The sequence below is a fragment of the Rhododendron vialii genome, chromosome 4a, assembly GCF_030253575.1.
Source record: "Rhododendron vialii isolate Sample 1 chromosome 4a, ASM3025357v1".
Classification (NCBI taxonomy): domain Eukaryota; kingdom Viridiplantae; phylum Streptophyta; class Magnoliopsida; order Ericales; family Ericaceae; genus Rhododendron; species Rhododendron vialii.
In genome coordinates this window covers 11,492,716-11,517,224 of record NC_080560.1, presented here as the reverse complement: position 1 = coordinate 11,517,224, position 24,509 = coordinate 11,492,716, and the positions used below count along the sequence as shown (strand labels likewise).

The window sequence follows — 24,509 nt, the reverse complement described above, 5'->3', positions numbered from 1 at the left end:
CGTGTTTTCCGATTTTTGTCATGTTTGTGAGTAGATCATGTTTTGTTCATCTATCTCGATCGAAACCTACACTTCTTAAAACTTGCCATGTTTATAATTTTTGTCATGTTTGAAAATTAGATTCGGGATATCACAGTTTGGGGATTGGAAGAGATAAGTCAGAATTAAAAATTCTGTTTGAAATGGGCGATAGACGTCCCTGTCTAATAGGACAAATTATGTTTTAAGATTATATAGAACTGGTATCTCTGTCCCTATATTATCGAAAATTAAAAATATTTGGTAGAATATATATATGGATCGAGGTATAATGGGGCAACAAGGTATTTTGATAATAGAAACATAAGTATTTAAAATCTCTAGCATGGGCACCTAAACAAGTCTAGAAATTAGGGTGCCTATTTAATTTCTTCGAATTTTTTTGGTTGAAATGTGTTTGAAGATGCCATCACTTATATAGATTTCTGGCTATGCCACTGGTTGTACGTGGATGAAATTGGAGTACTGCACTGTGGTTGGAGTACCGAATATCTTGTGGTAATTAATTGAATTATTTTAATGATTTAGTTAATTATACAAGTGGTATTGACAGTGTTCAATAGAGAAAAATAATTCATATAGCCGATCCTAAGTAATTGGGACATAAAGCTCGGTTTGATTAGTTAATTATTTTTCACGTGTTGGTCGTCAAAAAGGAAAAAAAAAAAATGCATACACAAGTCCAAACCTGGTTATGATTGTTAAAGCTACGAAGGGAAGCGTTGTACGTCTTCAGCCCCTTTGGAATATCGGTTTGGCAGCAACCAATATCGGGACAATTTACACCAGTCTTGTCCGTACTGTTGGAGATGGAGCATACGGACCCCAACATCCAGTAACGAGGGTCCCTGTATCTTGACTAGACCACACCGTTTCGCCAAAGTCATTGCAGCCGACGACCGTGAACTTATTCACCTTGTCCGAAAACGTGTACGGCCCCCAGGACAACGGCAACAAGATAAAGGCCTAAAAATCACTGGTCACATTCCCGGCCTGGTCGTAGCACCTAGAAGCGACAACGTTTCGGACCCAGACTTGGGTTGGTGAGATAGATAGGACCTCAAGGCCGCCTATGAAGGGCTTTGAAGTACTGCAGTTGATTTCAAAGGGCCGATCAAAAGAGCAGGCAGCCCCTATGCCGAACGGGTAAGGGACGCTTGGGTTTCCGCATTTAGGTCGGCAGCCGGGCTTGGTGTCGAGAAAGCTGTTGGAGGTTACTTGGGCGATGTTGGCGGTTATGTTTTTTGCTAGTGTGGGTTCTTCTAATAGGAGCCTTGAAAAAAACAAGAGGACCCGTGCGTGGAGATACATGTTTAAGGATGGACGCTAGTGTTGTGTACGACCCGCTTCATATTTGTACAATATTATCCACTTTGGACGCTCAAAATTCATAAACTTCCCAATAGGTCATCCATCCCTGGACTACTCCAGGATGAGCATGCTTAATTGTGAATTTCCTATGCGCTTCGGTCCACCCTTACGGCTTTAAAAGGCCTTGTACAAATAGGAGGGATCTTTTTCTTATAAACCATGACTTGCCCCCTCCCGTCCGGACGGAGCCTGCTATCCTGCAGTACCGTCGGCCACCGGAAAGCGAGGTGTCACAATCTACCGCTCTTAGGGATGCAACGACCTCGTTGCACAAAGCCCATCTTTGCACAATATTGTCCGCTTTAGATGTCCAAAACCCATAGACTTTCTAGTAGGTCACCCATCCCTGGACTACCCCAGGATGAGAATACTTAACTGTGAAGTTCCTATGAGCTTTGGTCCGCCCTCACGGCTTTAAAAGGCCTTGTATAAGTAGGAGGGATTTTTCCTTATAACCCATGACTTGCCCCCTCCCGTCCGGACGGAGTCTTCTATCTTGCAGTACCGTCGACCACCAGAAAGCGGGGTGTCACAATTTATCCCTCTTAGTGATGCAACGTCCTCGTTGCACAAGTTCAGCAACCTCCCCTAGGGTCCGTCCCGTTCAATTTTGTACAATATTGTCTGCTTTGGACGCCCAAAGCTTATAGACTTCCCAGTACGTTACCCATCCCTGGACTACCCTACGATGAGCGCTTAACTGTGAAGTTTCTATGCGTTTTGATCCGCCCTCACGGCTTTAAAAGGCCTTGTACAAGTAGGAGGGATCTTTCCTTATAACCCATGACTTGCCCTCTCCAGTCCGGACGGAGCCTGCTATCCTGTAGTACCGCCGGCCACCGGAAAGCAAGGTGTCACAATCTACCCCTCTTAGGGATGCAACGTCCTCGTTGCACAGGCCTAGCAACCTCCCTTGGGGTCCGTGGTAGCAAAGCGCATCCTACCCACCACTTTGCCCAGGGTGGGGCTTTGATACCATTTGTAACGACCCGCTCCATTTTGTACAATATTGTTCGCTTTAGACGCCCAAAGCCCATAGACTTCCCAATAGGTCACCCATCCCTGGACTACCCCAGGATGAGCACGCTTCACTGTGAAGTTTCTATACACTTTGGCTCGCCCTCACAGCTTTAAAAGGCCTTGTACAAGTAGGAGGGATTTTTCCTCATAACCCATGACTTGCCCTCTTCCGTCTGGACGAAGCCTGCTATCCTGCAATACCGCCGGCTACCGGAAAACGGTGTGTCACATGTTAGAACTTGGATGTTTAAGGATGTACATATATATACATTTACACTACATACTAGATACCAAAAAAACTAGTTAAGGCTGCATTCTTATGCAATACCAAGATGCCATATCACTCCCATGATTTTAGGCTTTTAATGCTAACTAGTAACTATGGTTAAACTTAATGGGACCTCGGTTAAACTTAATGGGACCTACAAGTTAGAAAGAACTAATTAGAGAGAAGGTAATGTTAACCTTCATTTGGTGAGGATGAACAAAATCGGACTCCTAGTTTGTCTCATTCTGCGTTTTCTCCTTTTTTCCGGTCTTGTTCTCAAGATCATAACCACTTGAAAAGACGACATTCTCTTCTGTCTTGTTCTTATGCTTGTTACAGATTTCGTCAAACGACAACTGTGGCTATGTGTTTATGAGAGAGCAAAATAGCTTTTAGTACAGCAATCTATAGGTCTTTTTGGACCCCAATTTCGTGAGCCGAGTACCCATAGTACTTGATTATGCGATTGGAACCCAATGCACCACTTGAATTCTTGTCTTGTTTTAAAAATTTGAATGGCTGCATTCCACGCCCTTCGATTTTGACTTTTCTTATTAGCTTAAATTCCTTCTCCCCCTTTCATTTAGGGTTGCTGAAACAATTCGGTGAACCGTAAAATCGGTACGGACTGAATTGATCCGTACCTTTCGGATTTTGTCCGTGGATTAATGATCCGAATACGGATTAAAAAATTAAAAAATCGTGACTCACGGTTCGGTCCATGGATTTTCATTACGAAACCATGGATTGACCGAACCGAACCGAACCGTGAGATATTTATTTTATATAAATATATATGTGTATTTATATAATTAATTGTTAGTAATGTTAAAACTTTTTTCTACCAATTTTAGTATCTTATCTTAATAATGGGATATAGTGTAGATGTATATAAAATATAGGGGGATAAATCGTAGTTTTTTTATATAAGTTACGGATAACCCTAGTTTAGTTTCACTAGTTCATTTCTTTTCCAGTTTTCCTAATTTCCATTCCTCGTTCAAGTCGCTGATAGACGCGTAAATGTTCACATATATGTCTCCAAATTTATTATTGCTAAGTCATTTATTTTATTACTTGGTGTTTTAACGCTTAATTTTTGTGTTGTAGATATTTGAACGATTTGATAAAAGAATATGCAAAATGAAAATATTAAACGATGTTTGATATTCGGCCGTTCAGAATCAATCAAGTGGAGTTGCAATTCGGAATAACGATTCACAACTCAATTGACCGGGGAATTGATGATGTTCATTGAAACCAAACAAATAACAATTGCCCTTGGACTTTGGTGGGCCCAATAGTTAGCAATTGGTTTGACGTAATGTTGGGCCAAGAATGGAAAAGTGGAAGTCGGTTTGGAATAAAAGAAAAAGAAAAGAAGTATTTGTTGGTTTTTTTTAGGTTGGCACTTCTCCTATAAATGGGACGAGGTTTCTTTTGCGGCAACACGAGGCCACGGTCGAAGAACGGGGCTGCGGCATATATTTATTTTTCAATAGGTTTTGTTACGATGGAAGTTCTGAATATTGTTTAGTTTTCTTCTGAGTTTTGTTCCTTTCTAGTTTTTGACGCTTTATTCAATTATTCAAACGTCGGTAATTCGTATTAATTTTCATTCTTTAATAAAGTTGTTCTTTGGTACTTGTTTAATTCATATCTTTTGTTTATTTCATATTTAGAAGCATGTTTCCAGTTAGGATTTCTTTCAATTTTTGCTTCATAGTGAGTGAGTAATCATCGGGGTAGGGTCGCAGGGTGATTAGCACACCGTGGCCGGTTCGGATGCATTTTGCTCCTATTTCGAAATAAAAAATGTAAGAAAATAATTTTAGATTGGTAAAAATACTTTCAGTGGACGAACCTGGATATCGTCGGAGCCCAGAACGGAAGAATAGAGGTCCAAAACTCATTCTCCGTTGCGCATGGGTAAACGGCGACCATATGGGTTCACATCTTACAGGGTATCTTTTTCTGTAATACCCATTCCAGATATTTCGGTATTGCAATTACTTTTAATTGAACTATGTGTTTTAGGGGTTTAAATCGTAAACAATAAAACTTGCGAGGGTCCTGTGTGTGATTTGTGATTAGAATATAAGTTAGGATGTGGTTTCGCTTATATGTGATAAATTATACTTTGCCCTTATATAGCAAAATATCCTGGGGATATTTATATTTCTCCATACATATCTTGTTTTTACCTAGAGAGAGAGAGATGCAGCAGAAGAGAAGAGGGGAGAGAGAGAGAGAGGTGGCAGAAGAGAAGGAAGCGGAGACCAGAGATTATGGTCTGTTCTTTATGAAATTATTCAAGGTATCTAGAAAGCTTTTAAATATCTGATATTTTTTATCGAAGGTTCATTAGTGTGTCTATTATATCGTGTTAAATTTTCAGAATTTTTTTGAGAGATGTAGAAAAAAATAAAAATCATAAACCTAATTGTGGTCAAGATCCTTTTTTTTTTTTTTTGCAGACAGCTTACAGAGTTGCGTCTTTTATCAATTTTTTTATAGTTTAGCAATCCTCCTGATTATGGGTCCTTATGAGTCTGAAAGATTGATAAGTTGGTGATATTTTGACATTGGAATTATTAAAAAATATTAAGTATTCGATTTTTAATGAATTTTCAAATACAGACTGTTCTACTGGAAATTATACTTCGCTGTACAAAATATCTGAGTTTGCAGGTGATTTTGACTAGGTTTCTTCATTGTGAAAAATCAGGGATGAACGTTGGTGTGTGGTAATGGTGTGTACCAAATTTGAGGTTTATTAGATGCATATTCTAAGTTTAGTAGATTTTACAAGTTGGTATGTCTCTGCTGAGTTTTGTATTTGCTGCACTGACACATTTTGAAAAAATAATCATATCTTTTAACTCGGGTATCGGGTTAGCGCACGGGTTGTTGATTCTGAAACTAGACTTATATGTCTTTTTGGAATATGTGAAGGTTGTGGCTTAGTTTGTATCAGGTTAAATCAATTTTTGATTTGAAGTTGATAGACGCGCAGAATCTGTTTGGACAGATTTTTGTGTAATTTTGGACGAGTATAACTTTATCGCCCGGACACCGTTTTTAACAAATTTTATATTAAAATTCATGTACCGAAAGTGTACTTTCTAAAGGTGGTAGTCTCATGACCTAAGTTTAAACAAGTAGGAAGTTATGGTCAGAATACGATAGGATGGTTATGGTTTTCAAATTGATTTTAAGAGTTATGTTATATTTATACTCTTACGTTTGATTGGGGGCACTTCTAAACCTTAAGATGGACATATTTGTATTCGTTGAGTATCGTCTAAAACCTTATTAGTTTTATAATTTGGTATCAAATGGTTGTTAAATGGTTTAGGAGATGTTGGTGGTCTTGTTAACCTTTTTGACACTTGTTAGTATGATAAATATATTATGAGGTGTATCATATATTTAGTTAAACATTCAAAGGGATTCATATGCTAATAGGAGTTAGCTTGTGACTAGGTAATGAGCTGGTAAAATGGGAGGTGCCAAAACCATAAGTTTGGCGTATCTCAGTCGATACAAAAGTGAGTGTGTCTGATATGGTTCTTCTCAATAAGATATTGCTGTGGTGATAAGTATATATCTTGCTAATGATGTTTTAGCTTTTGATATGATTATCGTTATGTAGATAATGCAGTGGAGGTGATTGTATATCAATGATATCATACTAATCGAGGTTTAGCTATTGATATGAATATATGTGGTGCAGATTGTATATCATATTATATGTTGTTTTAGCTAATAGTATGCATGCTTGTTGTATGTTGATTGTACCCGTGAAAAGATTGTGGAGTGAGTCACGCCATGTCGTATGTCATTCCGTCTGATTAACGAAGGTTGAGAGCATGGTTTGCGGGACACAATGCCTTGGATACATGGGAATGTGGCAGACGTGTCACTGCATGCTTGGGTGATTTATATTCATGCTGTTGTTGATTCAGTTATTGTTGAGTGGTTATTTATTGGATAATACTGCTGTGTTTGAAAAATGTGGTGATTATAACTATTGTATACATTTGAGTGTTTCAGTTACGTTGGTGATGTGTATTCATGTTGATATTCCTTCGGGTATTGTGATATTATGTTGAACATTTTTATATCTCACACACTCTGGCTTTCCTTTTGGTCTGCCAGATAGTAGGTTGATTAAAGTGGGTCCACTATCAGTCGTCGTGTTGAGGCGTTTTGCTGGCGTCGGGTGGGATTTTGGTTACGTTGTTGTAAAGTGTCTTAGCTGGTGCAAAACTTAATTTGTAAGGAGTTGTAGCTAAGGATAGATAAAACTTTTAAATTGTATAGATTATAATTAAGTTTGATCGATGACTGATGTTTCATTTGAAGTTAGCCTTGGACGTTGTGGATGGTCGAGCTTATTGTAAGTAGTTGATTTGTTCAAGTTATAAATAAGTCGTCGGTTGATGCGTTGAAGTATATAATTTTTATAGTATTATAATGTAGATGTTGCTTAGTTGTGCGAGGTCATGGTTGGTTAGTCAATACGTTGACTCATTTTTATGTTAAAGTGATAAGTTTTTCGCTCGGTGTTTATTTCTGACAGATTATGAGGTGTGGTTTGGTCTTCTGTGTGGAATGTCACGTGATCGCACCGACTTGGGCCCACTTTGGGTGCCATTTGTGGGGCAGGGCGTGACATTTTCAGTCTAAAATCAAACGTTCTAAAAAACACCGATTGGAGCAAACAAGTCGGGGTCAGTTGCGAGTGCTTTGAACCCTACGACCGTACCTTTCTTTTAATTCTTTGAAAAATACAATTAATTTCTAGGTTTTAATTAATCTCAATCGAAACGACAAGGAGTGGCTACCTAAAAGCCAATTTAATCAATAACAACTCGAGTTTTTAGTCAGCACATATCACCGTCTCTGTGGATTCGACTCCGGACTTACCGGATATTGTGCTACGTCGATTTCAGTCCTACGCTTAGGACAACCCATTATTTTAGGTCTATGAATCGGTCAAGCAATCACCACCTCAATGTTCATACTTCTTCCTCCTCCTACTCCTCCTTCTCTTTCTCTCCATTTCTTCAAAGTAATAAATACTTTCTGGTGGCTGGTGTTAATCTTAATTTTGAATGTAACATTCTTCCCTTTTAGTGTGAGATATATGCTTGAACTTTATTTTTGTTAAAATCCGTGGACGAAATCGTAACTGATCCGCGAGTCACAAATTGGATTAGAACCGAACCATAGGACTTTTGGTCTCGACACTAATTTTATTTTGTAAAAACCGTAACTAACAGTTCGGTCATCAGATTCCTAGGAATCCGAACCGGACCGGACCGGACCGCTAGAAACTCTACTTTCATTGCTTTCCACCTATACATCTAGGCTGCATTCTTATGAATTTAACTTAAATCTAAGAATTTTGTCTTTATTTGAATTTTTTTCGCATTTGTTAGTTTTGCGCCAAACTTATTAGCTTAATCTCGTCGAGACGAATTAATAATCCAAAAAAAATTGGCACAAAACTAACAAATGCAAAAAAAATTCAAATAAGGACAAAATTCTCAAATTTAAGTTAAGCTCATAAGAATGAGAGATGTTACATACACTATCATTCATCCACTACATTTCTTTGTAGGACTCATTTCGGGTCTCAAAAAAATACAGAAAAATGTCCATAAATTTTAGAATAATATTTTATGGGGTCCTATAAAAAATCAGCTCTAACGGATATCGGTAAGTATTATTTTTTGATTTGTAGGTGTGAACTTGCTCAACTATACAGTTTCACCCCTACGAATCAAGAGAAAGAGAAATGCTACATACACTACCATTCATCCACTACACATCCACTACATCTTTTGTTGGGCTCATTTCGGATTCCAAAAAAATACAGAAAAAGGTCTATAAATTTTAAAATAATATTTTATCAGCTACATCTTATCGGCTGCTGCGTTGCAAAAGTAAAAAATGCGTAGCTCATCAATTATTATTTTTGAATAGCTAATAAAAACTTATTAATTTTTGGAAACAAATTACAAAGATTCAAAGGATTCAAAGCACGAGGCGTCAAGAGAAAAAAAAAATTCAACTCAAAAAACATCTATTACATCTACTTTCAATCATTACTCTCATTTCTCTCTCCATCCTCCAATCATTATTCTTATTTATTTCCATTCATTACCTCTATTTTCAATTATTACCATATTTCTCTCTCGACTCATTACCCAAAATACCAAACTCAAAAAATCCTCAAAAATCCATCAAAACACAGCACTAATTATTCACAAACATTTGACATGAAACTAACAAATGCAACAAAAAATTAATTAAATAAGAAAAAAAAAGTCAATTCACTTATTTTTCCAAACTAGTGCTAGAGTTTTTTTTATATCCAAACTAGACCTTTTTTTAGTCATTTGTTAATTCTAATCTAATCTATCCTAGGGGATTTGGGGAGGAGGATGAATACTTACGGAAAACAAACCATGCCCATGTTCATGGGAATATAAGGGAGGCACCATCTGCACTCCACTCCACTTGCAAAACTAGACCTTGAGTTTTGATAAAGTGACGTTTCAATTCACTTCACTTATATATCCAAACTAATGGAAAAAAAGATGACACAAAGAATCACAATCAGCGCCGGTTGGGGGGTTTTCATTCCATTAGTTTTTTGTCCTCTAAAACGGCGTAGTGTTTTTAAAAAAAAATATATATTAGGAGGACTATTGTGGACTATTAGATCTCTCATTTTGATGTGTTATCAATTCCACAACGAAAACCTCACAAGATCCTCACAGAGGATCCGGATCATAAGTTTTAGTTGTACGTCGATGAAATTGGAGTATTGCATGACGGTAATTAAGTGAATTTTTGTAATGATTTTGTTAATTATTTTTCATCTGTATTAAAAAAAGAAAAAAATAAACGAATACACAACTCCATACCCCTGTCTGATTGTCGAAGCTAGAAAGGTAAAGCACGTATGACGTCAGCCCCTTTGGAATATCGGTTTGGCAGCAACCAATACCGGTACAATTTGCATCAATCAAGCCCGTACTGGACCAGCATTGAGACCCACATCCACTACTGAGGAACCCGGCTTGACTTTGACCCAAGAGCTGGCCAAAGCTATCGCAGCCGACGACCGTGAACTTATTCGACATGTCCGAAAATGTGTATGGCAAGGCCAACTGATTGGGCCAGACAGCGGTCCCAGAATCATTGGCCACGGCCCCGTTCTGGTTGTAGCACTGTGAAGCGACAGCGTTTTGGACCCAGACTTGGGTTGGTGTGATGGACAGGACCTCGAGGCCGCCCAAGAAGGGCTTTGAAGTGCTGCAGTTGATTGTGAAGTTCGAATCGAAGGAGCAAGCAGCCCCTATGCCGAATGGGTAAGGGACGCTTAGGTTTCCGCATTTAGGTTGGCAGCCGGGCTTGGTGCCGAGGAAGCTTCTGGAGGTTACGTTGGCGATGTTAGCGGTTATGTTTTTTCCTAGCGTGGGTTGTGCTAATAGGAGGAGCCATGAAAAAACCAAGAGGAGTAGATGGAGATACATGTTCAATGATAGCTACAGAGTGTTGGAATTAGTTGGATTTGAATGCACTATAACGGAATGATCAATTCATGTGTCTCTCTATCTGCATAATAAATACCAAAGAATATTATTTAAATACAAGTGGAATGCTAGCTATGAATCTCTCCATATAGAAAAATAAATGTTAGTTTAGTACAAGGACGCAACCGTCGACTAATTCAATGGAAACCACCCTTTGCAGGTAATATTCCTGAGTTATTGTATTTCTGTTTGACCAAAAAAATTATTCCTAAGTTATTTTCATTTGATTATATTTATTCAAATATACCTAAATTAAGTCCAGTGATTTGATCTATACAGAAAATATATACACTTATAAATCACCGATCAAAAGAGGAAAAAAAATTGTTATTGCTCGCCAATTGGAGATTATTACTTCACTGATTAACTGTTAATTAGGGGAGAAACTCAGAGCATCTCCCTCTACAAAAAACACCCTAGCCACCTCTCTTCCTTTCCCTTCCTCTCCTAAGGTTTTCACCACCCTTGTGCAGTGGTGGGAAGGGAGGGCTTTACCCTTGATGGGTATTTTCCTTCCTCCTTACGGCTTCTATCGCTTTCAAAAGCTCATACTTTTTAGTGAGGATTTTCTCTCTCGATCTCAAATAATCTAAGAGTTTCTTCGTGATTTCTCCTCATTTTCTTTCTCTCGGCTTCTCCTTCATCATTGAGGTGTCGGTCTAGATTTCAGCCACAATGGAGCTAATGGTTCTCTAACAAAGGAAGGCAACAGCGGTGCCGGTCAATCAAATGGCGAATCAAATCGATTGGTTTGGCGGCCTCCTTGCATGCTTCAGGTGTTAGGTTTTTTTTCAACGAATCAAAGATACAAAGATTAAAAGGAAACGGGGATAGAAGGCATCACAATCAACGACCTACATCCCAATTATATTAACACCTAGATCGAGGATAATCATATGCCACCCGCTACCAAAGGAGGAAGAAGTTGGCGAGAAACCAACCAAAAAACATAAACAAGAAACATATAAGCTTATAAATCAATTGTCATTGCTCGCCAATTATAGATTACTTCACTGATTAACTATTATGGGAGAAACTCAGTCTCCCTCTAAAAAAAATCCTAGGCATGGCTCTTCCTTCCTCTTCCTCTACTAGGGTTTTCACCGCCTCGTGCAGTGGTGGGGGAAGGCTTTACCTTTGATGGGTGTTTCCCTTCCTCCTCATTTATGGCTTCTATCCCTTTCAATTAATAACTCATACTTTTTATTAAGGATTTTCTCTCTCGATCTCAAATCTGAGAGTTTCTTAATGATTTTTCTTCATTTTCTTTCTCTCGGCATCTTCTTCATCATTGAGGTGCTGTTTCAAATTTCAGCCACGGTGGAGGTTATGGTTCGATCTCTAACAAAGGAAGGCAATAGCGGTGGTTGACCAATGGCTAATCAAATTGATTGGCTTGGTAGCCTCGTTGCACTTCAGGTGTTAGGGTTTTCTTTTATTAGTGTGATCGAGTTCTGTATTGTATGTAGAACTGTGAGTAGGGTGGTCCATTCTTTGGCTAGGACAGATAGTAGTGGTTTGGGTATTACCTGGAAGACTAATCTTATTTGCAGCTTTCTAGTCCTTTGATTAATGATGGATATATGCTACGTTTTAGTGATTATTATTTTATGTACTTGTGTTTCTTTTGACGAAGCTCTTATCATTTTGAAAAAAAAAAACTATGTATACACTAGGGTAGAAATGTGTAGAAATTATTGAATTCAATGGTTGACATTTGGTCCTGAATACCTAACAACGGTTCAAAGTTATCACAAAGAATGTTGATGAGTTATTTATTAAGTACTGTGACTCTATCTCCATACATAAAATATGCCTTCCAATTATTGACTACTTTTGGACAAAGTCTTTCATTAGCACAATTTGGACAAAGTCTTTCATTAGCACAATTAGAATATAGGGAAGAGAGATTTTCGACGACGGATGAATTTTTCGGGTATTTGATTGTTTAAATGTATAATCCAATGGCTCCAATCATCATGCAATACAGTGGTGGAATGGAAGAAAATAGAAAAATTATTTCGAGTCACTTGGGGTGTTTGGCACAGGTGGTATAAATGGCGATTAGGATTGTCCCCTACAGAAAATTGACCAATATTAACAACATAAAAAACACCTAGATATTGTGTTTTTTATTTGGTGTTATTTAGACATTTAAATCCTTTAGATTCCTGAATCTTGTAATTTTAAAATCTTGTTGTTCATATAGTTCGGCCCCCACCTTGGAAATCCTAGTTCCGCCCTGATTTAGGACTTCTTATTTTATTAATTTGTGATTTATTAGTGATGTTGGAGAGTACTGCAGGTAAGGGTTATGGTATACTTGTTTTGTTTCACATTGTACATTTGGGGCTTTTATTTTTTCGTCTTTGTAAATGCAAATTGACCTTTATTTGTTGCTCAGTTGAATTTTTTTTTTTTGGTCATAGTTTCCTTCTACAATAGTTTATGGACCTGAAGCTTTCTAATATGTATGCCGAGTAAATCTGTACAACACTTGATGGGTGGCCTATGATAAGCATTTACTATGAAAACTTGAAAGATTACGCATGGAATATTTTATTGTTCAGTCTGAAACTGGCACTATCGCTGAAAGGATAAATAATATGGGATGGAGGAAGTATTTAATTATTTTCTATTAGATAAAGAAAATCACTAAAAATTTTGATGACCTTGTTTTTGATGTTTACGAAAGTTTATTCAGGGGCACAAGAATTTTCATATTTATGCAACTTTACCCCTTGTTTGGATATTATTTTGAAGAAAAAAAATTCAACTCAAAAAATACTCATTACCCATACTTCCAATCATTATTTTCATTTCTCTATTCACTCTTCAATTATTATTTTCATTTCTCTCTTTATCTCCACTTATTACCCTTATCTCCAATTATTACCCTAATTTCTCTTTCCATTCATTATCCAAAAACCAAACTCAAATTTTTTTAAAACACTATCCAAACAAGGCACTATACTTGCACGATGAAATCACTACTTCTAATTCTAATATTTCCCTTTCTGCATTGGTTCCAAAATAGCTTTCAAGCATTTGAGTACAAGAGATTAGAATCTTTGCAATACAAAGTATTGAATGGAAGAAAGAAAACGTTTTCTCCAAAATGGAGGGCACATTTGGGATGTAAACACTGTACTATGCCACATGGGTGTCATGTGACCATTTCCCATACAAATGATGGATGGAAGTGTGAGGGAAGGAGTTTTAAGTGATAACGGTTGATAGATGGAGGGGTCTCTCCTTGACCACTTTTGAAGATGACGGGGTTTAAGTGATAGCGTTCCACAGATGAGGGGGTGTTTACGATTAGCACTCTAAAAATTGATGGAACGGCTTCGAAACAACGTCGTTTTATGTATCAACATATATAGTTCAGTTTTGGAGCCTCTCCATCAATTTTTAGAGTGCCAAAATTAAAGTCCAATTATAAACGATATATTGCCAAACAAATATTCCGATGGATTGACTGCTTATAAGATGACTTTTGGTGGATTAATTACCGCCTAAGAAGAGCTCAAAACCAGATGCATGTTAGCTTATGTAACAGTAATAATACCTAGAAAATCCAATACCATTGCCAATTGGTAGCTTTGAGAATTTTATTGATCTCACAAATCTTTCATCACAAACCATGCTTCATCATTCCATCAGATTATACACATACGGTACGTCATGGCGTCATGACACTGTACATAATCCATTTGATAACTCATGGCCGTACGTAGATCTCAATTAATTCATAGTAATTTTATTTTATTGTCGAGAAGCAGAAAATTAGATTAAAGTCGTGATAAAACCCCTTATTGACTGGTCACAAAAGATCGATAGTACCAGTCGATGGGGTAATGCGTATGTGAGGAGTGGGCTTAGTTTGGTTAGGCGCGAGCAATGCGTATGTCATTACCCGGATTTGAGAATTTGAGAGTGTTTAGTCCCATATTGGTTGTGAGCTAATTAAAGTCTCACGTGGTATATTGACACCCACTTAGGGCTACATGGTACCTTCTTAGGTATATATTTTCAAGCCAAGTATTTAGGCCGAAAGGGGGTCCGTGTAGGGACGGATCCAAGAATGCATCTTAGTGGAGGCACCTAGTTAATTGTAATGGCGAAAAATTATATTTCTAGTTAACCACAATAAGATCATATATAATTAGGACATTTTTCTTTTTGGGTTTGGGGTGGCCCATCAGGTGTTTAGTTTGGGCCTTGCCCTTGTTTGGGCTTGGCCCTTGGGCTGTTAGGGCTTTGTCCATTTTTTTATTTTTATTCGACCGTTGGTGGATTTCCCTTCCATCTCTCCTAACTTGAAGTACCCTTTTTTGAGTAAGTGTGGATACCATGGCTCGAACCCTTGACATAACAAATGACACCGCAAGAGTACCACCACTAGGGTAATCAAAGCTTTGGTTACTTAAAGTACCCTTAGTTAAATTTTTCTTTAATAAAATTTTTTTCCCGATAACAAAAAAAATACCGTCACTCATGTACAAGAATCTTTCTTTCGAAATGAAACACCAGGGCCTTTGTATTATTCAAATTCAACGAATTTATAGACTTATGATGGGAGTTGACTTGCAACAAAAGAGACTACATTCTATAAAACACCATCACAAGACCATAATTAACTAGAAAATAGGAAGTCATGAGCCAGACCCGGAAAATGAATTAACTAACCACAACATGAACAAACAAGATCTTCACCTTATTACAAATTAACAACTCAGACCCAAACGGAGAGCAATCTACTTTCACATTTGACCACTGCGTATTTAATTTGCAAAGCAATATTTTTGTCTATAGGACACCATAATGCTATTAGAAAGCCCCGACACATTACCTTCGTATGCCTATTGCACAAGATGTCAAACCGCTAGTAGAACGACTTACTAAGCGGAAATGTCGAGCTGCTACCGAAACTATATTGCCCAGATATGTCACCAGTAGAAGGACCTATTGAGAAAGCATAAATGTCTGTTGGTGCTTTGTCACTCAGGAAACTTTCACTCTCTTCATGACTTTGTTGATTAATCCATGGATCCTTTCTGTACTTCCTTAAACTTTCTAATTCCACAACCACTTCTTTCATTGCAGGCCTCTCTTCACTTTTCACACAAAGACACCTCTTCACAAGCTCCCCAATTGCTTGGAGTTGATCCAAGGTCCCTTCCTTCGCCACCCGTGGCTCTAAAATTTGGTACAACCTATTTTCCTTCATCGACACAAGGAAGTAGGTCGCCAAATTCCTTTCATCTAGAGACCTCTCCAAACAAATAGGCCTTTTTCCAGTCAGTAATTCTGCTAGAACCACTCCGAAACTGTAAACATCACTTTTCTCGTTTAACTGACTAGTGTAGAAGTACTCGGGATCCAAATAACCTAAGGTCCCTTGTACTAATGTAGTTACTTCAGTTTGGTCCAAGGGGATTAATCTTGAAGCACCAAAATCTGCCATTTTTGCCACGTAATTAGCGTCTAGCAATATGTTGGCAGACTTAACATCTCTATGAATGATCGGAATGGATGCGGCAGAGTGAAGATAGGAAAGTGCACTAGCTGCTTCTACCGCTATTCTCAATCGATGCTCCAATGTTAACCAAGATAATGGCTTATGAATATGTTGGAATAGCGTGCCATTTGGTATATACTCATAAACAAGCTCGGGAACCTCTGATTCGAAACAACACCCCAAGAGCTTCACAACATTCCTATGGTTAACTTGTGTTACTATCACCAACTCATTGATAAACTGCTCTACTTGGTTCGCATCCATTACTTTGGACTTCTTGATGGCGACTACACGTTGGTCTGGTAAAATTCCCTTGTAAACCACACCATATCCACCACGCCCAAGTATTCGGTTCTCGGCATAGTTGTTAGTTGCTTTCTTTAGCTCTTCAGCTGTAAAGATTTTTGATGACTCCGCACTTGTTCCATCAATTGAAGAAATTTTTTGTTTCATTAATAAGCCACCGTTTTGTTGGAAGAATTGCTCTCTTAGTTTGATTAGCTTCCTTCTATTGATGCACGAGTGTATCCAAATTACACCAATCAATAATGACACGAAGCCAAAGCTCAATCCTACATAAAACAACGGCATATATTCAGTCATTGTATTTTGGAGACTCAAAACTTTGTATTTTACTGAAAAAAGTGTGTTTTGAGTCTTTTACTGAAAAAGTGTATATAGAGATGGAATGCCACTATTCATTCATACTTCAACTACAATTCTCTATTTCTATCTCCATTTTTCAAATGAACCTTCATTCATTTTCCAAATACAACTTTCCCCCCAAAATCTTAATTATAATAACTTTATGAATTTGTTAGCCATATTGAACAATACTAGTCTCATTTAGAAACCGAGGTCTTTGCATTTGTTAAAAAACTCAAGGGAGGTTAATGAAATCTAGCCCCAAAAAAAAAAAACTTTTATAGGAATAATGCGTAGTTTCTCCAGATTAATCGTGGAACCCAGTTCATCAAAGGAAAACAACACCATTCCCACTACTTGTTAAGATCAAGAAATAACAATCGTTGCCAAACTAAACCTAACCAAGTCGAGCCATTGATCCCAATCGTGACCAATAAGTCAAAAAGTCCAGTAATATCTTAATTGTAGGGCGATAGGTGAAGATGTTGGAATTTCAACGCCTATATTTACCTGATATTGGCCAAGATTGTCGAAACACCCACTCATTCTTATGAAATGATCGAGATTGCGTGACAAGCTCTATCCAAATTACTTATGAGATTGATACTGCTATGTTAAACTAGCAACCATATTGTGCATGACTTTACCAACAGAGAATTGGATCTGAAGCACGTTTTTATGTACTAGCTAGGCAATTACGTACGTACGCGTACCTAGAGATAACTTGATCACTGAGATTTGTGAGGCCTGATCAGGATTGCAGCCACGTCCGTCACTTCTTCCATCGCCAAAGTAATGACGATTACAAGAACAATTAAAACTTCCTGGAGTATTGGTGCAAGTTGCATTTCCATCACAGTCATTTAGGTTGGGATCTTCGCATTCATCAATATCTGCCAATCAATCATTCAGAAACTGGTACGCTAATCATTATGATTTTATAATAAAGTAACTTATAGGAGAGATTTTAAAACGACCATCCTCTTCTTTTTTTTTTTTTCCACAGTGATATACATCAACGGATTAATGAGTTAGTTGTTAAGAGAAAGGGGAAGGGACCACATGAGTGGGGCAAGCATGCAAATTGAACCTAAGCCAAGCAAATGGGGCAAAGGATGCTCGACCAACTAAGACACCACAAGCACCCACATTCAAAACGTGCATCTCACTAGCTAGTGACTATGTGACATAATTAAAGGTGGAGTTATAATACAAGGCTTACAAGCCAACAGAGCACAAATTACGTACTGATACGCAGTGGTGGAGCCAAGATTAGGACTTCGGGGCTAGCTTAATAGATATATATATTTTTTGTCGGAAAATATATTTATTATATCATAAGGTTTTGCTTTTTAATACATTGCATTTCTACATTGAAATGATTCTAGCCTAATGATGTTAAAGTTTACTAATCATTTTATTTTTTTAGGCTACTTTAATTGTCACGTGGTTATTTATTTATTTATTTATTTTTGGTCAGCAAAAGAAATTTATTAATTTTGAAAAAAAAATACAAAGATTAAACGAACCAAGGACACAACGACTAGCGCCACCCGAGACCCAAAGAAAAAACCAGGAAAGCAAGACGCCAACCAAAAGCAAAGACCTCTCAAGCCGAACCTCCCAAGACACGCACCTCGAAACCGAAGAAACTAAGACAAAACAAGCGCAACCTCCAACACGGAAATTAACCTCCAACTAGAAAAAATGAACATGAACGCTATTAGGAACCTCTAAAGCAAACTCCCAAAATGAACACGAACTGAAACAAAACCGAAACACCATTACCAAACGGAAGATATTTTTGCATGTAGAAGATATATATATATATATATATATATATATATATTGCTAATTTCTCGCGGGCACTCTTAAAATCACATTCTGCACACATTGAACGGTTCGGATCATAAAAATTTGATCGGAAACTATGAGATTGAGATTTGGGGTGTTTTTTTAGGTATTTTTTTTGGTGTCCCTTGAACCGTCCCGATATATATATATATATATATATATATATATATAGAGAGAGAGAGAGAGAGAGAGAGAGAGAGTCCCTTTCTCCTAAGGACCACCTCATTTTAATAAAATAAGGACCTCCCTTTTCCGATCAAATTTTGATGATTCGAGCCGCTCAATGTGTTCAGAACATGATTTTAAGGGTACCCACGATAAATCAGCAAAAAAAAAAAATCGGGAAGGGCTTCATCCGAGCAGTTTTTGTTATGTTTTTATCAAACGGTTCAAATAAAAACTGCTCAAATCAAGCCCTTTCGAGTCATTTTTTTGCCGATTTCTCATGAGTAACCTTAAAATCACGTTCTGAACATATTGAGCGGCTCAGATCATCAAAATTTGATCAAAAAATGGGAGAAATAGGGACGTCCTTATTTTAACTAAAATAAGGACCTCCTCCTTTGAAAATAACTGTGTGTATATATATATATTCTGGGGGGAGGGGGGAGAAGATATTTTTGCTAGTCCACCCCTTGCCGGTTGGTTTTTTTTTTCTTTTCAGCTAAAGAATTTTTTTATTAATTATTAAAAAGATACAATGATTAAAAATAAAAACCAGGAATAAGAGAGGGAAAACTAACCAAAAGTTGGATACAACAAAAAGGCCAAAAACTTATATGTAAATAGTGCCCGTCTCATCTCAAGAACCCAAAACTACCCCTTGCTGGTTGTTGCTAGCTAGTTTCACCCCAAGATATTGATAATCACCCAATCTCAAACGTTAATATAGATACAAAACTACTAGCTAGTAGCACGACATTCGTGAGAGATAGCTTGCTTTCTTGAAAAAATCTCTGGTTCTGCTTTCTTTACTTATTAGTTTACCACTAGCATCATCACCATTATGAGTTGGACCGGAAAAACAAAAACAGTGTAGCCAACAACAAACCTGTGCATCCAGGACTCAGATAAGGATTGCCCTTGTAACCATTTTCGCAACTGCAAAGATATCCTCCAAAGTCACTATTCGTATTATCAGTACACGTAGTATTATTCGGCAGGCACAAATATGCATTTGATTTTTGGGCTTGTACACAACTCTGGTTTCCAATCGCATAATCAAGTACTATGGGTACTTGGTTCACGAAAGTCGGGTCCGAAAAATCTGATAGGTTGCGGAAATAAAAGCTATCCTGCTCTCCCATAAACGCATAACCACATTTGTCATATGACCAAACCTATAACAATCATAAGAACAACCTCAAAGACAGATCAAAGAGAATGCCTTTTCAGGTGGTTATGATCTTAATTAAGAATAATACCAGAAAAAGGAGACAACTGTGCAACTTCTCTTCCAAGAGATGGAACGTCCAATTTTACTCGATTTTGGGCCGGGGACAATTGAAATCGTTGATAATTTGTTAAAGCTTGTCAAGATCATCAAGAAATATTTGTTACGTATTAATTGGTATTCAATCAAGTCTCCATCTATAATTTCTATATATGATGGCAAGTGGGCATAGAAAGAACACAAAACGTGACAAACTACACGGCGCATGGGATCCTTTCTGAGACTAGAGAAAACCTCCGTTGCCAAAAATTGCATGGGATCCTTCGCCTAACTACGTATGTGCACCAAAAAATGAATTTTTTGGCTTTTTGGTATTAAATTCGATTCCTTGGGTTATGTTTTGGACTGGACTAGGACTTGGGAACATGCCCTTAATGTTGTTTAATGTATTCAATTACTATTAATCCGCAATTTAGATGTTTTTATAAGGTTTTTCACTCAAAAAATTATACATAAAAGTCCTTCTACCTTTTCTCTAATCCAACAACACGTATACTCCCATTTATCATCGCGTGAATCTTTCATGTTCTCTCTAATTTCATTCATAATCTCATCGCTTTAAATTCAATCCAAAACTAATTTGAAAATCTAACATGACAACTACGTTTTGGTTAGTATTTATTCAGTGCTCCTGTGGTATGGGGGCACTGCCATGATACTCTCTGTTAGTTTTTTCCCATTAGTGTGGCCCACTAGCCTTCACGTTTTGTGCATGTGGGACTCCACTATCAGATAAGCCAATGAAGTGATATGGTTTATTACGATAACTAATCAGAATTATAGATTAAAGAAAACTCATGATAATAAAAGAGACCTTGATGGACTAGGTGTCTTTTAATAACTATCTCTATGGCCTTCTTCTCTCCTCTATAAAAAGTTAAAAACTCACCCCTTATTCATACGGTTTTTCCATCAATTAAAGTACTGTGGTATTCTAGAAAAGTAGAAACAGAAAGAAGAAGGTGAGCCAAGAATTAGGGTGTTTCTAATTAAGGGGTTTGTTCTCTCTAATCACGATGGCCAACAAAGGTACGCTATTTATTGTTCTTGAGATGTGTTGAATTCAAGATCCTGTTATATCTGTTTTCCGCATAATAGTTTCAATATAGATATAGATTTACAGTTGGTATCAGAGCATGGTTTTTTGAATCGATACATCTTGGAATAAAATTATGTCGAACATACTGTCGTGTCGTGTGTCCATTAAAATTATCTCGCATGTCGATTAGCCCTTACGGTGAACTGGGCAAATAGTTATTGTGAATGATCGAATATTTTATGCTACCCTTACTTGCCGTCGTTGGTTTACTGCTGTGGGCTAACAAAGTGGATATAGTATTGTAACCATTTTTTCTTGCTTTGTTTATTGCCCGTCTGCTACTGCGGTAAAGAGATCCATGATCTCTGAAATTGGCCTTCGAATATTAAGTGTTCTATTAATTGTCGTTGAATCCAGAAAGTATTCATGCCATTATTGAAAAATGGGTTAGTATAGTAGTAGCATAATCGATTACTATTTGCTTCGTTGGTTGCTAATTAATGTTTCGGTAAAGAAGTCCTCGACTCGGCAATTAATTGTTTTTTCTAAAGTTCACATGTAACCTATGTGATTTTAAGATCTTAATTGCCGTAGTGGATTTTACTTGATGGAGTCTATTAATTTTTACTCCTTTACGCAACTAACAGTTCGCCATCTTTATATATTGATATTGTTTGCATATGGTAATTGGGCAAATCAGTTTATGGTAAATAGATTGACTCTCTCCGTTTTGATTGAATTATTGCTTTTCTAATCATAATTAATGGGCTGAAAAACATATACATGTTTTTTGGTAATGTATGTATGGATATTGTTTTCGTTATGGTCATGGTCAGTAAAAGAAATAAAAAACAATCATAACTACATGCTTGCAAATTAATTTATTTTTTGTCAGATTATGTTTTCTGCAATTATGTATGATTATTTTGAAGCATTTAATTGAGAAAGCTTTTCTATTACTGTGTTACTGTGTATGTGAGAGTTATGGTTAGATTGAATGTCATGAACGGATTATCAATCACATAAAAAAAATTACTTAGTTGTATATTTTATTTTTCGTAATAGTGATTGAATAAAAGAATGACATCGGTATAACTCAAATAAAAGAATAGAGCATATCATTGGTTAGTTGGATAATCATAGGGATTACTAACTTGGTAGTCACCAAAGTGGCCTAGGTTAGTGAAACTTATGAATATTAAACTACATCAAAGTTTTGTTAAAAGGGTAATATTTAAGTCAATGATATTCTTGATTGCAGTCATAATTATAAGAATGGGACTAGGCCCAAAGGAGAGTCACATTTAAATAATTATGCACTGGATATGGTGAGTAATTTGTGCAACTTAGCGGGTTAGGATTGGATATCCAAAGATAACATGACTAACTTGATAAGCTGTATAAATTATTTAGACCTACTTAGGTGATTATGTTGCACCTAATTAATGAGTGAACAATAGGTATACTTAAGTTTCGCCCAAAGGAGGACCTAGGTGATGTCAATAGTTCATCATTATAAATTATTTAGATCTACTTAGGTGATTATGTTGCACCTAATTAATGAGTGAACAGTAGGTATGCTTAGGTTTCGCCCAAAGGAGGACCTAGGTGATGTCAATAGTTCATCATTATAAATGTTTAAAATTCTCAAAGCTTTTATTAAGTATTGTCCTATTTTGTTTCATGTTACAGTTCCTTATTTCACTGCACTAGAATACCTAAAGGCTGGGGAAGATGGCTTTAATTTTGCTGATAAGTCACTTGTAGGTACAATTATGACTGATTTAAGCACCATGAAATATGATGGTAGTCGTGGAGCTCAAGAGCATATTTTGAACATGTATGATAAAGCTGCAATGCTTGCAACCTTGGGAATTCAAGTGGATGAGTCTTTCCTTATTCAAGCTATACTTAATTCACTTCCAGCACAGTTTAGCCCATTCAAAATTCACTGTAATGCCCACAAGAAAGAGTGGAGTTTGAATGAGCTAATAAACTTGTGTGTTTATGAGGAAGTGAGATTAAGAAATTCAACCCGAAAACCGGAGGAAAGTGAGAGATTTGTCTTTATGGGGAACCGTCTCAAGGCTGAAGTGCTAGCTGTTGGTACCTATCGCTTGGATTTAGAGACGGGTCATCAGATAGATCTTGAAGACACCTTTTATGTTCCGTCTATTTCTAGGAATTTGGTTTCTTTATCTAGATTAGATTATTCTGGATATTCAGTTTCATTTGGTTGTCGAAAACTCAAATTGATGTTTAATTCAATAATGGTTGGTTCTGGTGATTTATATGATGGTTTATATAAAATTGCTTTGAATCATGAGTTTGCACAATCATTAGTGACCCTGCATTCGGATGTTGGTTTAAAACGTGGTCGAATTGATGAAAAATCATTTACCCTGTGGCATAGACGATTGGGGTATATCTCCAAGGATAGAATTAATAGATTGGTGAAGAATGGGATTTTAGAAGATCTAAATTTCACTGATTTTGAAATTTGTGTGGATTGCATTAAGGGAAAGCAAACCAAACACATAAAGAAAGGTGTCACTAGAAGCAATGCACTTCTTGAGATAATCCATACTGATATTTGCGAAAGTCCTATTCCATGTTTTACTAGACAAAAATACTTTATCACCTTTATAGATGACTTCTCACGTTATGGTTATGTATATCTAATTCATGAAAAGTCTCAAGCCGTTGACATCCTTGAGGTGTACATTACTGAGGTCGAGAGACAATTAGATAGAAATGTCAAAATAGTGAGGTCAGATAGAGGTGGTGAGTTTTATGAAAAATATGATGAGTCAAGCCAAAATCCTGGCTCATTTGCCAAACTATTAGAAAAGCGAGGCATTCGTGCTCTATACACAATGCCTGGTACGCCACAGCAGAATGGTGTTGCTGAGAGGCGTAATCGTACACTTATGGATATGGTTAGAAATATGATGAGTTCTTCAAATGTACCTGCTTCCTTGTGGAGTGAAGAATTAAATACCGCTATGTATATCTTAAATAGGGTTCCTAGTAAGGTAGTTCCAACTACTCCTTTTGAGTTGTGGACTGGTAGGAACCCAGTTTAAAACATTTACATATTTGGGGTTGTCCAGCGGAAGCTAGAATATATAATCCACAAGAGAAAAAGTTAGATTCTCGAACAATTTCTGGATATTTTATTGGTTTTCCAGAAAAGTTTAAGGGGTACAAATTTTACTGTCCTAACCATAGTACGAGAATAGTTGAAACCGGAAATGCAAAATTCCTAGAGAATGGCGAAAATAGTGGGAGTGAGAAATCAAGAAAGGTTAATTTCGATGAAGAAAGATTTGATATCCCAACAATTCTTCCTCGTCGAGAAGTTGTTATTCCTCAACCAGTTGAGGAGAATGAACAACATGTAGGTAATGATTCTCCACTTCATGAGAATACTGCCATTGAAAGTATTGTAGAACCACCACAACCGGCAGTTCTGAGAAGATCTCAGAGGAAAAGAAAGTCTGTCATTTCAGATGATTATGTGGTATATCTACAAGAATCGGATTTCGACATTGGAATTAAGAAAGACCCGATTTCGTTTTCACAAGCCATGAATAGTGATGATTCTAATAAATGGTTTGACGCTATGAATGATGAGTTGAAATCAATGGACCAGAATAAAGTTTTGAATTTCGTTGAATTGC

The 24,509-nt window shown here is 37.0% G+C and overlaps 1 pseudogene; it reads right to left on the bottom strand.

Moving 5' to 3' along the window:
- Positions 1 to 24,509, bottom strand: part of LOC131323670 (uncharacterized) — a 105,631-nt pseudogene that overhangs the window by 77,934 nt on the left and 3,188 nt on the right.